Source organism: Megascapheus bottae, chromosome 15, assembly GCF_031878675.1.
Source record: "Megascapheus bottae isolate mThoBot1 chromosome 15, mThoBot2.hap1, whole genome shotgun sequence".
Taxonomy (NCBI): domain Eukaryota; kingdom Metazoa; phylum Chordata; class Mammalia; order Rodentia; family Geomyidae; genus Megascapheus; species Megascapheus bottae.
The window spans coordinates 35,895,564-35,914,420 of NC_143523.1; the positions used below are offsets into that span (position 1 = coordinate 35,895,564).

The window sequence follows — 18,857 nt, forward strand, 5'->3', positions numbered from 1 at the left end:
TCTCCTGTCTAAATTTAGAGGGATTAAAAACACATGTCTGTTAGCTCATTAAAACTCAGGTGTACTCAAATAACTTTCCAAGCCTTGTTACTTTGTGTGTGCTACATCCTGAGCCTGGGTCAGACTTGTTCCCTGGCCTTCTAAAGCTTGTTCTGCATTATGTAGCATTTATTTTAATGTTCCAGTGGGTTATCTCTTCACTTCTCAGATTAGGCTGAGAACTCCATTTGGCAAGGATGAAAGGAAAGGAAGAGGATTTGCTGGCCAGCAAAAACAGCATAGAAGGGAAACTTGTGCACAGACACCCACATCAGCATACCACATCCACTCTAGGGAGGTTTCTCAATCCCAGAAATCCAGCCAGCGTTTTTTAGGTAACGAATGGTCTTTGTGGTAGATGTTTGTCTTGGATTTCTTCATACTTTTCCTTCTCCCTGAGCTACAATGCCTGCTTCCCTTCTCCCAGGCTCAGTGGATTATGAGAAGAGAGAGGTAAGAGTTGACTCTGAGCCCCCTACCATTCATTAAAACCAACATGAAAATACTGAGGCCTTTCTATCTTGAAATGTTTTGCTGTTATAAAGGTGCTGTACAGAGTTACAGATAATTAAGTCAGGTAAAGAGGTAAAGAGTACATTTCTTTTTGGAAAATGTCCACTGAGGCCTTTTTTTTTTAAGAAAGAAATCAGGTAAAGAGTACATTTCTTTTTGGACAATGCCCATTGAGACCCCCCCCTTTTTTTTTAAGGAAGCATGATTCCTTCACATAATCACTGGTTCTCATACCCTGGGCCCTGTCTTACCTGCTCTGTTCCCTGGAAAGACATTTGTACAAAGACAAAACATGACATTCTACTCATTATTTTTAGTTGTACAAAGGAGCTGATATTTTTAATAAAGTAGCTTATGAATACATCTTGATCACATGACATGCCATGTTTTATGCTATGTTTATGATGTTACTGTTTAGGATCTCTTGTTTTCCTTCTCCAGAAAGTTCGAGGGGAGAAAGAAAATAAATTTGGATAGATTTCATAAAAAGGTAGTGCAAATGTTTGTGTGTGCCCTCTTAAGATCTTTCAAAGGGAAGACTTTTATGCATCCAGTAAGATTCCTTTGGAGATGGTGTGACTCAGTATTCTCCACACAGAGTTTCCTGGAAGTCCTCCAGTCTGAAACCTATTTAATTACACACTATTGCCTTTTTCTTCTTGTTGCAATTCCCCTCACCACAAGGAATATGCTGTACAGGCCATGATATTTAAACTTCTTGAGTGCCCTCCACTGTAATTGGGTTGGAATGTCAGGAATGTTTTTTGGGGAAATATTTATTTATTCAAACCTATAGCTTTGGGAACTAAAACATAAAAGAGGAATTCATAATCAATTGTAGTAAACACTGAATAGGCCAACTTGAGTATTTAGCTAGAGAGCAATAGCAAATGAAGGTCTAATTTCTTGATTCTGGGCAGCTCAAAACACCTTCATTGGAAAATTTACTTAAAAACATGAAAGTAATGTTCAGTTCTGATCTCAGGGGTAGAGAAGTTATCTTTGGCTGAAGTTATCTTTTGGCTTGCTTTGCATTGAAAAATGCTCACTGTTGGTGTGACTGTAGTATGATGCCCTCTTGTGCCTTTCCTGGCTTGCTGTCCTCTTACCTTTGGCCCTGGTAGACTTCAAGGCACTCCAAATTGGCCAACCCTCGTGATGAACTCTTTGAGCATGTTAGGTTAGGGGTAATGGCAGGAGCCGCCAACATGACCTGATTCTGGTGTTAAAAGGAGATGAAGTGAAGCTACTCAGAGCAGATGCAGACTTGCTTCAATTGATCCCATCTTTGTCTGCTGTGTTTCAACTTTAGAACTGCTTCTTACTTTGGCTTTGTATGTTTATCTTTCCCTTTATTTTCCAGCCATAATATATTTGATTCAGCAGAGCTTAGACTTTGTGCCTAATTTGTGCAAATACAGTTTGGAAACTTAAAGGTTAGAGAAGTTATGTGCAAATAGGAAATTTAAACCAGAACTGAGTATTTTCCAGATCTGAACCCATTTAACCCAGAATCATGATGCCAACTGCTAATTTAGCATCCACACAGCCTAAACAGAAACAAATGGGTAGCAAGTGCAGCTCAGATTTTATTCTCCCAGATATTTTTACTTTATAGAAATGTGAAATAGGATCTTAATCACTTGTATTTGTTTCATGATATCATTTCTGTTGGATTGCAAAGGTGCTTCTGCTAATGTTTTGTTTTCTTTTTGCATAGAAATGTTTGGTCAACTTAGGTTGCTTTATGCAAAGGTTTCCACTTTCCCACTTTCCTATTTTTGCTATATTTTCCTGTCATGTGGTGTATTCAGTGCATTTGAGCTTTGCCTATACTCTTGATCAAACAAAATGAGTGTTGTTTCTTTTTTTGTTGGTTGTGGGACTTGAACTCTGGCCCTGGACGCTGTCCCTAAGCTCTTCAGCTCAAGGCTACTACACTACTCCTTGAGCGGCAACACCACTTCTAGTTTTCTAGTGGTTAATTGGAGATAAGAGTCTCACAGACTTTTTAGTTACTCAGGCTGCCTTTGAACTGTGATCCTCAGATCTCAGCCTCCTGAGTAGCTAGGATTACAGGTGTGAGCCCCACCGTGCCTGGCTCTATTTTTCTTTTTTTCTTGATCAGCCCTGGGGCTTGAACTCAGGGCCTGGGCACTGACTTTGGATACTTTTTGCTCAAGGCTAGCGCTCTGCCATTTGAGGTACAGCATCACTTCCAGCTTTTTCTGTATATGTAGTACTGAGGAATCGAACCCAGGATTTTGTGCATGCTAGGCAAGCACTCTATCAGACCACATTCCTGGCCGTAGATTCTATGTTTTCTGATGTTGTGCCTCAAACATATGCAGTATCACTTTGGCTGTGTCTTGAAACTTGGAAGTTGCATGTTTGCCCTACTCAGCTCCCCTGCTCTTTTCTGTGTACACCCCACATTCTTTCTCCAGTTGTCAGTGGGGCATTTGTCATTTGTGTCTAGGACAACCCTGTATGGACTTCTATCCTTTGTGGCACAGACCCCCATTATTGATAACATGCTAACGTACTTGTTTGTTCCTATATCTTTCTTGCAAGAATAAAATCAATAGGTAACAAGGTGTTGAATTTCATTCAACAAAAATTAAAATGTAACATTTGTCAACAGTGATGATACTGGCTTAGTAGGGATGAATCCCTGTAACTTGTGTATCCTCTGTTGGCAGTAATATTAACAGTTAGATGACAGCATGGGATGAGAAGGAATAGACATTTATGAGGTCCAGAAGTTCTAAAAAGGGGTTTTAGTAGTATTCTTAACCCAACAGTGTGATGTATTGTTGTTCATCTGTTCCTGGTAGGCTCTACTAGTGTACTAGAGTGCATAGGCAAGTGTTCTAATTTCTTCCTTAGCCTTATCATCAGGCAGGATATAAAAGCAAAATCACACAACAAATTACACAGTAGTTCTGCTCCGCATACACATCCTTATTATTCAGCAGGGTCAAGTTGTGTGACTCTTCTGTGTGCAACAAGGAAATTCAGCTCTGTGGGCTTTCAACATTCTCACTTGGGTATGGCATATCATTTGAGGTAAAGGGTAGTTAGTTGTTTGAGAAGCTCAATTGACTCTCGTCATCAATCACAGTGGAAACTCCAAAGGGCTTGGGGGCATTGCCCTTGTTTAGCTAAGAACAAAAATACCTCATTCTTTCTGTCCTTTAATATTATCACTCTTATGCTTATGATATACAGTGATTTTTAGCTTACACTGTTAACCAAGTCTCTGGTATTCATGAGAGAGAGAGAGAGAGAGAGAGAGAGAGAGAGAGAGAGAGAGAGAGAGAGAGAGAGAGAGAGAGAGAGAGAGAGAGAGAGAGAGGAAGAGGGGGGGAGAGGGAGAGAGAGAGAAATATCTAGTCTTCTTATTGAATCTAGAGGCAGTAGATATTCTAAGGAAACACTTCCAGGCTGTGTTCTCTGTGGGAAGACTCCATCTCTCCCCAAGGGAGTTGAAGATCTGAACAAGCCAACACACATCTGTCACACTAGCTGAAGTGTTTAGAAGAAAATTATAGACACACCAGGAGGATATTTTGTGATTTTCCTTGTGTGTGAGAATCAGATTGGAAGATGTTTGGACATGAAAATGTTGAAATATAAGGAACATTTTTGTGGTTGTTGGGGAAAAATTGGAAACATATTTGACATTAAGACTGTCCTGGAAAACCTGGGACACATGGTTGCCAGAGAAAAGGCCCTTTAGTTTGCTTTTTTTTTTTCTGGACAGAGACAGTTGGAATGTGAGATAAAAATATAGAATGCATCCTAATGAAGTTTTTAGTCCTGTAAGATATACTATATTCAATATATTAACAGATACAAATGTAATTATGTAGATATGTAGGTAGGAAAGCTTACATAGCATATCTACCTTCATCAGATATTTTGTTTTTTTTTGATAACTTCACATTTAAAAAAATCATTGAGGTGGGGATGGCAAAGAAATTTCATTTATATAGTTTATAGCTTTTGCTATTAATTAATTTTAGGAAATGTAAATCTATTAATACACTTGGAACATAATAGGAAAGCCATGGCAGACAAATCAGAATTGTCTTTAAAGAGGTTTAATGACACCAATGGCATTGTTTTATGGTGCTGTAGACCACTTTAGTATATTCTAGGAGATGGCTGGGTGTTCATGTCTGCCTGTGCTTCTTGTCTGTTTCCCTGACCACTCATCACAGAGCCTGAAAAATGTTAGTGTATGCTTGATGAAAAATAAGATTAGAAATGACAAAAATTATTTACATAATATTATTATGAAAATAGTTTTAACCAAGCCAATCTCAGAAAATGTATCATTTTCTCCCAAGGGGGTCCTGGATGACAATGTTAGAACCACTGTTTTCGTAGTTGGGAAAATTGCCTTACCACTCATTGTTTTCCTTCTTTCCTGTGGTCCTCTTGTTGGCCCTGGGACATAAACTCTGTTTCCATTATTTATTGTAGGCAAACTGGGATTCCAGGAGGCTGTGACTCTAACATTATGAAACTTCTTCATTATTGCAGCAGTGGTTTGCAGATGAAGATTTCTGATGGCTCTGCTTATGTGGTTGTTTCTCTATGCTTAGCTTCTAGTATCTTCTACTCAAAGTTAGAATTCAGGAAGCATTTTCTCTCGTATTGATACAGCTTGACAAAGAAGAGGGCAGTTGTTGATATCTTTGGGTGATTTTTCAAACATTCTCATAGGAAGTTTTCGGCTGTAGTATTGTAAGGTTTGTCATTTGTGACAGAAAGTGACACTGTTTCACTATACTTTTTGGTGTGTGCTTAAATAGATGATTTAAGGAAAGTTTTAGTTTCTCACCTTCTGTGTATTATATTTCACGTTCTGGACAAGTAGTGGGTTTAGCAGGATGTCACTGAGCCCCTAATTAGCTCTCAAAAACTTTTGTCCTCCATGGAGGTCAAAGCAAGTCTCTCTTCCAAGTCCTTCAGGAATAGGTCTAGTGTTTGAGTTTTCAAATGTGGAGTAGTAGAGGACTGATACTTGTGTATTACACGAGAACAAATTACAAAAAAAATTGAACATCACTTTGAAAAGCAACAGATCTACAGAACATAAGGTTTAATTTTCATCATCCCATGTCTATACAACTGCTATTAGCAGTTACTTGAAGAAGAAATAAATGCATTACCTCAGTTTTTGCCCTTTTCTGTGCTATCTCCTTGAGATATACATATGTATATATATATATATGGCATATATACATATGGCAAGTACAGTGTCATGTACTGGTAGCAAACTGCACTTCAGCAGTGGTTTTTTTTTTACTTTCTCTCTGCCTTCTCCCACAATCCAAACTTGGAATGCTCTCATGTCCTGTCTCCTTTCCTCAATCTCAATTGAAGCTAGATACTACTTATTCCTCTCTATCTTCTCAAATAATAACAATAGAAATACATAGTATGAAACACTGGAAACTGTTGCAAAAATAGCCTGTGCCAGACTGTGAGGATACAACAGTCCCTTAGTAGTACAGAAAATCTCCCACTGGAATATAAGCTCAGATGGCACTGTTCTGAGACTTGTATCTCTGGCTTGCTTATTTGAGGTGGTAAAATAAAGGGAGTGTGTTAACACCAAATGTCTTGAGTTAAAGGGGAAGAATGAGTGATTGCTTTTTTCTTTCTTTTTTTTTCCATTGCTGGGCCTTGAACTCAGCCTGAACACTGTCTTTGGGCTTTCTCAAGGCTAGAGCTCTACCACTTGAGCCACAGCACCACTTCCAGCTTTTTTTCTATGTATATGGTACTGAGGAATCGATTTGGGATCTTTGGGCATGCTAGGCAAGCACTCTACCACTAGGCCAAGCTCCTGTCCCTTTTCTTTCTTTTTAAAATTTATTTTATTAAAATTTTAAATTGTAATTAATAGAGGGATTACAGCTATATTCACCAGATAGAAGGTGAATTACTTCACTCACATTGATAACCCTTCTCAGGGTTTTGTCCCCATTTCCCTCCCTCCACCTCCTCCCCTCATCTTGTTTTCCCACTTCTTTTAAATTTTTTTCATATATTTTTTATTGTAATTAATAGAAGGGTTACATTATATTTGCCAGATAGATGGTGCATTAATTCCCATACATTGATACCCTTTCACATGTCTTGGTCCCCATTTCCCTCCCACTGACCCCTCATCTTGTTTTCCCCCATTCCCTATCCAATTTCAAATAACCAAATACAAATATATCCGATATATCAGGTAACAAAGCGAGATACTGTAACAATATGAGATAACGAAGGGACAGCAAAAGAGATGAGAGATAACATAGTACCTTAAGAACAACAATCATTCATTATATGGCTTATGTTTCTATATCCTAGAGATATTTCATTTAGCATCCTAAAATATGGCCTTTTGTATCAAGGTTTTGCTCTATTGCAAATCTCTGCTAGGAGAGCCCAAGGTTTCTATTGATTATGACAAATGAGGGAAACCATTGAGCATTCTATGAAGCCAGTATAACCCTCATCCCCAAACCAGACAGAGATTCATCAAAGAAAGAGAACTATAGACCTATTTCTTTGATGAACATCGATGCAAAACTTCTCAACAAAATACTGGCCAACCGTCTACAAGAACTCATCAAAAAAATTACACACTATGATCAAACAGATTTCATCACAGGGAGGCAAAGCTGGTTCAACATACGCAAATCAATTTAATTCAACACATCAACAGGAGCAGGGACAAAAATCACATGATTGTCTTAATAGATGCAGAAAAGGCATTTGACAAGATCCAGCACCCCTTTATGTTAAAAGCTCTGGAGAAACTAGGAATCCATGGAACATTCCTCAATATAATAAAGGCTGTGTATGACAAACCCACACCTAGTATTATACTTAACGGCAAAGCTAAAGCCATTCCCTCTAAAATCAGGATTGAAACAAGGATGCCCACTCTGTCCACTCCTCTTTAACATAGTATTAGAATTCCTAGCCAGTGCAATAAGGCAAGAAACAAGCATAAAGGGGATCCAAATAGGGAAAGAGGAAGTAAAACTTTCCCTCTTTGCAGATGACATGATCCTGTATTTAAAGAATCCTATAGACTCTACTCCCAAGCTGCTTGAGGTGATTCAAAACTTTGGAAGGTTAGCAGGGTATAAAATTAACCTTCAAAAGTCAACTGCCTTCCTCTACGCCAACAGTGAGAGGAATGAGGCAACAATCAGGAAAGCAACTCCTTTTGCAATAGCCTCAAAGAAAATAAAGTACCTAGGAATTACCTTAACCAAGAATGTAAAGGACCTTTTTGATGAAAACTTTAAAATCCTAAAAAAGGAAATTAAAGCAGAACTGAGGAAATGGAAAAACCTCCCATGTTCCTGGATTGGAAGAATCAATATCGTGAAAATGACAATCTTGCCAAGGGCTAGCTACAAATTCAATGCAATACACATTAATATTAAAATTTTTAACTGTAATGTATAGAGGGGTTACAGTTACATTTGCCCCAGATAGTAGGTGTATTACTTCTCACACATTGATATCCCTTCACATGTTTTTTCCCCATTTCCCTTCCCCCAACCCCCTCCCAATCATCTTTTTTTCCCCCCTTCCCGTTCCTATTTCAAATAATCAAACCTGACACAGTCAGGTATAGTACCAATATGAGATAAAGCAAAGGGCAACAAAAGAGAAGAGAAATAACATAATACGTTAAGAACAACAATCACACATTGAAGATTTGGAATGAGGGGAGAAATGGAGCAGCAGATGTTTAGAAAGGGCAAGCAGATGAGAAAATGAAGGAAGATGGAGAGAAATAGGTTGGCTTGTCTAGAAGAAGCTCCAAGAGATAAAACCACTTTGGGTACAGTTGGTTTCTTTTTATATATATATTTTTAATTGTAGTTAATAGAAGGGTTATATTATATTCACCAGATAGAGGGTGCATTACTTCATATACATTGATACCCCTTTTCTTATCTTGGTCCCCATTTCCCTCCCACTGCCCTTCATCTTGTTTTCCCCCCTTATTTATCTGATTTCAAATAACCAAATACACATATATCCAATATATCACATAATAAGGTGAAATACTGTAACAATATGAGATAACCAAGGAACAGCAAAAGAGATGAGAGATAACATAGTACATTAATGACAACAATCACTCATTATATTGCTTTTGTTTCTATATCCCAGAGGTCCTTTCATTTAGCATCATACTATATGGCCTTATGTATTAGGTTTTGTTCTATTGTAAATCTCTGCTAGGAGAGCCCAAAGTTTCTACTGATTATGACAAATGAGGGAAACCATTGAGCCTAAAGTTCCTTTGAGTCTGGCTTACTTCACTTAATGTGATTTTTTTCTAAGTCTTTCCATTTCCTTACAAATTGGGCAATGTCGTTCTTTCTGACAGTAGCATAGAATTCCATTGTGTATAAATACCACATCTTGTTGATCCACTCATCAACTGAGGGACATCTGGGTTGGTTCCATATCTTTGCTATGGTAAATAGTGCTGCAATGAACATCATTGTGCTAGTGGATTTAGTATGTCCTTGTTTCTGGACAATTGGGTAAATGCCTAGTAGTGGAATTGCTGGGTCATAGGGGAGCTCTATGTTTAGTCTTTTGAGGAACTGCCATACTGCTTTCCATAGTGGTTGAATGAGTTTACACTCCCACCCAACAGTGTAGTAGTGATCCCTCCTGGCCACATCCCCTCCAGCATCTGTTGTCAGATTTCTTGATCCTGGCCATTCTCACTGGAGTGAGGTGGAATCTCAAATTTGTTTTGATTTATATTTCTTTTATGGCCAAAGATGTCAAGCATTTCTTCATGTGTCTGTAGACCATTCTTATTTCTTCTTCAGAGAAGACTCTGTGTCTTTGGCCCATCTTTTAATGGGATGGTTGTTTCTTTGGAGATTAGTTTGAGTGTGATTCAATTTTTTGAGCTGTTGATATATTTTAGGTATGAGGCCTTTGTCCTTTGTATGGTTAGTGAAGATCTTTTCCCATTCTGTAGCCTTCCTAGTTAATTTGCTAGCTATGTCCTTTGCCATACAGAAGCTCTGCAGTTTAATACAGGCCCACTTATCCAGACTTTCTCTGATTTGTTGTGTTTCTTGGTCCTTATTGAGAAAGTTTCTACTTGTGCCAAGGAGGCCTAGTGTATCTCCTATTTCTTCTTATAAAGTTTTCAGTATATTTGATTTTAGCTCAAGGTCTTTGATCCATTTGGAGTGAATCCTAGTGCAGGGTGACAAAGAAGGATTCAACTTTAGTTTTCTACAGGTGCTTACCAGTTCTGCCAGCACCACTTGTTGAAGAGGCTATCTTTCTTCCATTCTATTTTTTGGATCCCTTATCAAAGATTAGTTGGCCATAGGTCTGTGGGTTAATATCTGGGTACTCAGTTTTATTCCATTGGTCTTCAGGCCTGTTCTTGTGCCAGTACCAAGCTGTTTTGATAATTATAGCTCTGTAATAGAGTCTAAAGTTTGGTATCGAAATTCCTCCTATGCTGTTCTTTGTGCTAAGAATTGTTTTTGCTATTCAGATTCTTTTATTATTCCATATGACATTTTGGATTGCCTCTTCTATTTCTTTAAAGAATGACATTGGGATATTGATGGGTATTGCACTGAATTTGTAGATAGCCCTTGGCAAGATTGCCTCTTTTCATGATGTTAATTCTTCCAATCCAGGAACATGGGAGGTTTTTCCACTTCCTCAGTTCTCCTTTAATTTCCTTTTTCAGTGTTTTAAAGTTTTCATCAAATAGGTCCTTACATTCTTAGTTAATTCCTAGGTACTTTATTTTCTTTGAGGCTATTGTAAAAGGAGTTGGTTTCTAAGGTGTGGCGGTGGTGATCAGTACTTGCTCTCATCAAATACTCATGTGCTAGGCAGGAGCGGGTTCCGTTCTATAGAGCTTCACTTACTTCCTTACACCAGGCCCAAGGAGGGAGGATAAGAGAGCATGAGGCTCATGGAGGTGAAATATTTGTTCAAGGCCATGGAGCTAGTAAGAAAAAATGGGGCTCGTCTCATGCCAGAGCCTCTTGGCAAGCCCTTTCAGCTTTGCATTGCATTTGAGAGGTTGAGTTGAGGCTAAGCAGAGCCAGAAAACAACTTGTAGCTCACCTAGTATGGGATCATATTCTACACTCTCCAAATGGCTGTATTTCTCCAGATAAAGAAGGTGGAAGATGGTAAAGTATCCATTTCCAGAAATATTTTTTAAGGAAGTCAGAGAGAGGCCAAAAGGGATTTAAGTTTCTCCATAGAGGAAGTTGAGAAACTCAAGTCTAGCAAACCACTAATGCCAGATGTTATTTATCCAAAGTTTTTTTGGCTGCATTGCAATACCTTCTGGATCTCTGCTGGTTCTCTGCAGTCTTTCCAAAGCTGCCTTGAGCTTTTAAAATATACATACCTGAATTTGAAACTATGATCATTTAATCCAAAATATGGTCTTTAACGTCTAACCATTCTCTAATGACAGTGTAGAGGTACAGAAGGAACCATGCCAAATGATTATTTGAAGTCTTCTTTTATTCCAAGTGGAAAAAAAATGTTTCTGAGCTGGCAACTATTTCAGCTAGTATAAGCTGTGTTTTTGCTTTAAAAATCATATTTAGCCCTTTCTTACTAGATACACATGGAATGTTTTCTACTTGAAATCTTAATTGTTATCCCATAATGGAAAGGATTTTATGATACCAATCTCTCTGGCTTTTCTACCTAAATGCTAAGAAGAATTTTATGTTATTCTAAAATGACATAATTCCTTGTTTCTGTGTGTGGTAAAGAGGTAGATGGGTGGTGGATGAGAATAAGAACAATTAAAGTTTCCTCTTATGCAAAAGAGCTATTAATTTCTTAAAAAATTTTTATGTGTAGAGGGGTTTCTGTTATATTCGCCAGATAGTAGGTGCATAACTTCTCACACATTGATACCCCTTCTCATGTTTTTGTCTCCATTTCTCTCCCTCCCAACCCTCCCAATCATTTTCTTCCCCCTTCCCTTTCCTATTTCAAGTAAACAAATAAATATATACCAGGTAACAAATTCAGATACAGTAACACTATGAGATTAACCAATGGGCAACAAAAGAGAAGAAAAATAACAGTAAATTAGGAACAATCACACAAGGTACAGCTTTTGTTTTCATATCCTAGAGCTCCTATCATTTAGTCTCATCCTGAATGACCTTATGTATTTATGTTTTGAGCTATTGTAATCTGCTGTTAGGAGAGTCCTAGATGTGTACTAATTATTACAAATGATGGAAATCATGAGCCTATGTTCCTTGCTCTCCCAATTCTTTTCCTTTGTGTAATTTTCAATATATTACAGTTTTAATCTTTGCTTTTGATTATCATGGTTTTCCATTTGAGCAGGATATATATTCCTGAGACTCATCAAAGAATTCCTTTGAATTGTTTTCTTTTTACTTTACAATCAGTGTATTTCTGCAGTCTATCTTGTCCTCTCTCATCCATTGAGGGTATAAATTAGATTCCATTATATATTGCTCATGGTGATATCAGTCTCTTCTCAGAGGGAAATGCAGGTTACTTGAGCTCAGAGAGTGTCTGATCAGAAAGGTAAGTCTACAAGGCAAAGAACACAGTGTAAATCCGCCAAAGCATAAAACAGCAGCTATTTGGTTTGCTCATTTTTTTCTTAATGAAACATAGGTATCTTACTCTAAATCATTTCTGTTTAATTGCATAGTTATGTAAGAATGTGCTATTATTTTGGTTCTGAATTATTTTTTATTGTGTTAAGAACATAATGCTATACTTTTCCTCTTCAATCATTGCTGATGATAGATAGGCACAGGTCGTTGAAGGTATCTGAAGCTTGTTCATATTAGTTAATGGAACCTTTAGGATTGTTGATGAATAATTTCATTGCCCTGAATCTCATGATTTAGAGAAGTACTTATTTTTTGACTCTTTTAATCAGCCAATCACTATTTCCATTAAATTAGAAAAGCTCAGTTACTTAGGCAGTGCGATTAAGGCATTAAATTTGGTACATATTATAGGTAGTGACTTTTTAAGATCAGTGATGGGAATTTCGTAATTAACAAATTTTAAATTCTGTCTGTGATATCTTTATGATGTGAGTAAGAACACACTTTGTGTGCTTGCTGTTACATTTGATTTGGCGAAAAGTTTTAAATTAGGAAAGAGTGATGTACTGTACAAGTTTGGAAATGGTTGATATAGAAAAAAACTACTAAAAGTATTCAAAAATTTTCTTAAAAAAACAAAACAAAACAGGTGGTGCCAATCATGGTGGCTCATGCCTATAATCCTAGCTACTCAGGAGGCTGAGATCTGAGGATCATAGTACCAAGCCAGACTGGGCTCTAAAGTCTATGAGACTCTCATCTCCAATTAACCACCAGAAAACCAGAAGTGGCCCTGTGGCTCAAGGGTTAGCGTGGTAGCCTTGTGCTGAAGAGCTCAGGGACAGCATATAGGCCCACAACCGACAAAAAAAAAAGAAAGAAAAGAAAAGAAAGAAAGACCATTCATGTTGTTTGATCAAGAGTACAGGCAAAGCTCAAGTGCACTGAATACACCACAATGACAGGAAAATATAGCAAAAATAGGAACATGGGAAAGTGGTGGCTTCATCACATTTCTGTTACATTCAGATATCCTCCTAGATTGAGAGGTTGGTGGGTAAACAAAGTATGTGACTAAAAATACTCCTGCTCTTCATGAATTCAAGCTCAGTAGCTGAATGTTTTTGGTAAACTCTTAAGAAAAGCAGTTAACTCTCAACAAACATTTGTTGAGTACTTTCTTTGTGTTAGGCTGCCCCGAATACAAATGAAGACTTATAGAGAGTACTTTCCCTCATAGGCATCCAGTAGGTGTACGTACTTGTGTACACAGGCACTCAGTTGTACACTATATGCACACACACACTACACATACACACATATATATATATATAAGTATATAAGTATGTGTATAGATAAGTGTGCTGTCATATACATGTGTCTGTTATCTGGAAAGATACTTGTGTCTTTTTTGTGTGCCAGTCATGGAACTTGAACTCAGGGCCTGGATTACTGTTCCTAAGCTTCTTTTGTTCAAGGCTGGCTCTACCACTTGAGCCACAGCTAAGTGAAGCTTAAAGTGACGAGCTTTTTATTTTTAGTAGTTTATTGGCGAGAAGAGTCTCATGGACTTTGCTTTCATAATTGGCTTTAAATCCTGATCTCAGCCTCCAAAGTAGCTAGGATTGATTACAGGCATGAAACACTGGTGCATGGCTTCTTTTTGTATTTTTTTAATCTTTTAATTTTATTCTAAAGGTGTTATATAGAGAGGGCTTACAGTTACTTAAGTAAAGTGATGAGTACATTTCTTATTGAACAGTGTTATACCTTCTCTCTTACGTTCCCTCCCTCAGACTCCCCTTTCTTCCAAGTCGCAAAGTTCATTTTCCAGCATAGTGTCTTGTGAGTATTGCTGTTGTATTGGTTTAACCCTTTGTCCTTGGTCTCTCCATTTTGTGATTCCCCCTTTCTTTTTGTATTTTTAAATCAGTGAGCTCATTGCATGATGGTGATTTCGGGAGTCTAGGATCAATCATGTTCACTGTCTTCAATCAGATTCTTTTTGGCCTAGTTTCTCACTTGTTCTCCATGGCACATGTACAGGGTTGGTTGTTGTTGCTGTTTGTTTGTTTGTTTGTTTTTTTCAAATTTCTTGTGCTGAGGATAAAAATGGATGTCCTACTGTGATCTTATTAAGGCCTTGTGGATATTTGAATGTCACATATGTTTCATGTATAATTTTTGTATCATGAATGTTTAGTTCCTCAGGTACCTCATGCATATTTAGTGCCTTGTGAATATTAGGTCCTTCTAGCATTTTCTCTTTTCATGTACTTAGTTTTTCTTGCCTTTTTCTAATGTTTCATTGCTTGTCAATGCCTAATGAAGTGCATCTTAATGAGTTTTACTAATCTTCCTTCCCTATCTTACTGGACATAATTCTATGTCTTATTAGGCCAATTTGACAATATTGAAAGTAGACATTATAGCAATTGTACCTCACATCCTCTCAGTTATAAAGTTTAATGAACTTATTGCTCAGAATACTTAAAGGCAGCCTGGGCACAAAAGGACCTGAGACTCTTATTTCCATTTAATCTCTAGAAAATGAGAAGTGGGGCTTGGTTTAAGGGTAGGGCGATAGCCTGGAGCTGAAGTGCTCAGGGTCAGCACCCAGGCCAAGTTCAAGCCCCATGACCCACAAAAACTGCATATATTAAATCTCAGATATGAACCAGGATTCTTTGAAAAAGATACTGTTTGGGAACAGTGTACTCAGTTTATGGTTTTGTTTAAATCACATATCATGAAACTTATGGGATGAGGGAGTGAATTGGGGGGGAGGGAGAAGGCAACATCCATTTCTGGGTGAAAGGCTTTGAACTCTTAATTTTAAACATTGATACATTTATAGGAATAAGGAAATGTTATTTTGAGTAAGGAAGTGGCAAACTCATAAAAAAAGATTTGGTACTGTCTCCATTTTATTTTGACCATGAGATAGTTCTGTATTAACCACCTCCCTCTCTCCCTGCCCCCCAGGTTATTGAGTAATCAAGAGGCAGGCATGCTGAAATGTTAGCAGTAGTTCATAAGGTTGTTTGTATTTCTAAGGACTATGAAAAGAACAAATATGTAAGTGTGTGTAAACATATACGCATGCTCTGTTGGTACTTACAGCAAAGTCTGTAAAATAGGCACATTAAAAGCTTATCAATGAATAACAAATTACAATTATGGTAACATCCCGTAATAAAAGTTTCATAAACGTCACCTCTCTCTCAGAGTATCTTATTGTAGTGTAGTCACCCTTTTTGTGATGATGTCAGGTGATAAAGTGCCCACAGGGGAAGGTAGAAATGAATGATATGGGTGAGTGACACTCTGCCTGTGGTGGCTGCTGCAAGCACCAGGGAAAGTGAGCAGCCATCACCTGTTTGTTGAGTGTGACTGTGTTCCTCGTGACCCACAACTTGGCCACTTTTGTTCTTGTAACCGTTGCTTCAAAGGTTCCAGAAGCGAGGGTTCTGTCCTCCATTGAGTAGGGCTGAATGCCAGCTTCCAGTCCCTTCTGTGGTCTATTGAGGCACTTTGTTATCTTCTTTCTTTGCTATTTCACAGCATGCTTTTCCTACCAGTGACCCCTGGAGTGATTTTTGTATAACTGACTTTCACGTCAGTATTTTCTACACAGTCAGCTTCCAGTGAAATGCAATTTAGGTAGGCCCACTCTCCTAACTCCTACATTGCATGAGAAGAAGCTAAAATGCACGAAGGTTTATTAATTTTACTCTATGTTGTATAGCTCACACATGGTGGAGCTGATAATGAACTCCCAGTTATTATGTTATGGAAAGCTTTTGTTGCCATCCTCACTTGTTTGTAATTCTTTCCAAAAAGAAATGTATTTGTACTTATTCATTCATAATGAACAATAAGCAGCCATCAGTCCAGTGGGATCATGGATGGTATGTTATTAGTCTATGTCTGCTAAACTTAAAGCCAGAAGATTGAGTGTGGAGCAGAAAATCTGATTTTAATAGGCTTAGAGGAATTGATGGGTCATAACTACTAAGACTACTATAATCTTTTATATATTGAATTTACAGAACAAGCATAGCTGCTAATGGAGAACTAAGTGCTATCCCCTTCCCTAGCAATGCTCTAAAGCAAATTCTTCCTCACCTGCAAACAGGAATCTTGACACTTGATGCTAGATATAAATTGCCTGCTCTGCTAAGGAGATTGTCCTGCCCCTTCCAGGCTTCTATCCTGGAGTTCTTCATCTATGATGACTTATAAAGAGGCCTATTAAAGACAAAGCTGACAGGAATGATGGAGAATGCAATCATAATATTCAAATTATAAATGTGATTATGGAATTAGGATTGAGAGAATGGATGGATTTTTATGGAAGATAGGAGAGAGTGATGGAATGGGTGATATTGAACAAGATACATTGTATTGATAAACTGGCATGTTGAATTGAAAATACTTGGTATAACTACTTAAAGATAGTAAGAAAATAAAAGAACAATAAAAATTAAACACAGAAAAATCAAATCTCTCCTCATTTAGAGCATTTCTTACAATTTCTACCTAATGAATTGTTGATGTCTTTAGTTTTAGTTACTGAGAATGAATTTAATGTACATAGAATAAAACTCTGATAGTTACAGTAATTGCATTTTTCTTAGGAAGGTGGGTGTTTTTTTTGGGGGGGGGGAAGTAAATGTCTTTTCCTCACATTGGAAGAGAGAAGTTGGGAATTCTCCCAGACTTAAAGAAGGATTTCTTCAAATTCACAACCTACAAAAAGTGTTCCAAGTTTCTCTAATAAAAGTGACTACACTACCATTTAAGATTCTTTCCCATTCTCTCCAATCCCCTATTATAATATTATAGGTTTCATAGATTATATGTTACGAAAGGGCAACTCCCTGTGAGATGATCCATAGACAGGCATGGGTTGATCTGAAATGTAAAATATAACTGTATGCTCATGTTTTGGAATTAGTGGGAAATAACTTGCACACTGTTGTGAAAAATGAGTTTGCTTCAAAGAAAATGATTTTTTTTAGAAAATGATTTTTAACTACACATGGCTGTCTCACACAAACAGGCTTGCCTTTTCTAGACTTTGGATGTGTTCTGTAGTTCGTCTCTCCCTTCAGTGGCTGAGTAGGCACTCCTCATTTGGGGAAATAACTCATTCATTCTTCTTTGGCTCAGCATCGTTTTGCTCCAAGTATTTTGAAGATGTCACATAAAAGTCTTTAACGTTGTTTTAGCTACTGTTGAGTCATAAGAAGATAAGCAACACTAGGAAGAAGTCAAGCCAATGTAATTGTTTTCTATGGGCCTCTTTCACTGGTCAAGACTGAAAACGAGATCCATGGTACTGGTTGTTTGCATGCAATGTATTAGACCATTTGGGCTACTGTAATGAAGTTATATAACCTAGATCCTTTGTTGTTGTTATGAGTGAGGGATCTCTCCTGGGCTCCGATGCATTCATGATGGCTTCTCTTCTTCACCAAAGTCCCCACCTCCAAATACCATCATCTTGGGCAGTAGGATTTATACACAGGAGTCTGGGGGGCGGTGGTCACAGACATTAAGTTAAGCTTAATTGATGGGAGAGTTTGGAATGGAATAAGAAAATTTTGTTGTGGCAGATCGGAGCATTAAGCACCAGCAGTGATTTTGGGAAAACCAAGGTCTCCTCATGAGTTGTTAAGTGTTTCTCAAAAGGTGAAGTCTATTGTGTTTCTACACTGTAGACATTTTCCAGAATATGATGTATCATTGTATATTCTATCTACCTTTAATAAACATTCTTTTTTGATCACTTCATTTTGTCCTTTGTAGAATGAAAAAATCTATACAACAGTTCATTGAAGGAAAAAAATGTTCATCTTTCTCACTATATTAATTATCCTTATGGGCATAGTTCTTTAATGATGCATTGTAATGAGAAATACTTGTTTTCTATATAGAGCTGGGCATTAATTTGCAAAGTAGAATATGTTTTCCTTTTACCATTTCCTATTTTTTTAATAGTGTGGGGATGATGTAGAGAATTTTGTGAGACATTTTTGAGTTAGTATCTTTGGAGAATAGTCTTCAATTGACCTTTTCCCCCCTTTTCATTCACTATAAGTCCTTCAAAGCATTAACAAGAGCAATATTAACATGTCTCTGAATTTTCTTTTAATTCCTGTATTCTCATTCTGCCCACAGAGGGTTGGGCACAGTTCCTGGGAAATGTTGATTGCCTGAGCGTCTGAACATCTTTTAAAAAGGGCATACTAAATTCACTAGCACAACAATGTTCATTGCAGCACTATTCACCATAGCAAAGATATGGAACCAACCTAGATGTCCCTCAGTTGATGAGTGGATCAACAAGTTGTGGTGTTTGTACACAGTGGAATTCTATGCTGCTGTCAGAAAGAATGACATTGCCCCATTTGTTAGGAAATGGAAAGACTTAGAAAAAATCATATTTAGTGAAGTAAGCCAGACTCAAAGCAACTTAGGCTCAATGGTTTCCCTCATTTGTCATAATCAGTAGAAACCTTGGGCTCTCCTAGCAGAGATCTGCAATAGAGCAAAACCTTGATACATAAGGCCATATAGTATGAAGCTAATTGAAAGGACCTCCAGGATATTGAAACAAAAGCCATATAACGAATGATT

The 18,857-nt window shown here is 37.6% G+C and overlaps 1 protein-coding gene and 1 pseudogene across 3 annotated transcripts in view; one reads left to right on the forward strand and one right to left on the reverse strand.

The window, feature by feature from the left end:
* The window catches only part of LOC150054162 (something about silencing protein 10-like), a 38,183-nt pseudogene extending 22,490 nt beyond the window's left edge, over positions 1 to 15,693 (reverse strand).
* Bicc1 (BicC family RNA binding protein 1) overlaps positions 1 to 18,857 on the forward strand; it is a 229,202-nt gene that overhangs the window by 42,506 nt on the left and 167,839 nt on the right. The gene's annotated exons all lie outside the window — the stretch shown is intronic.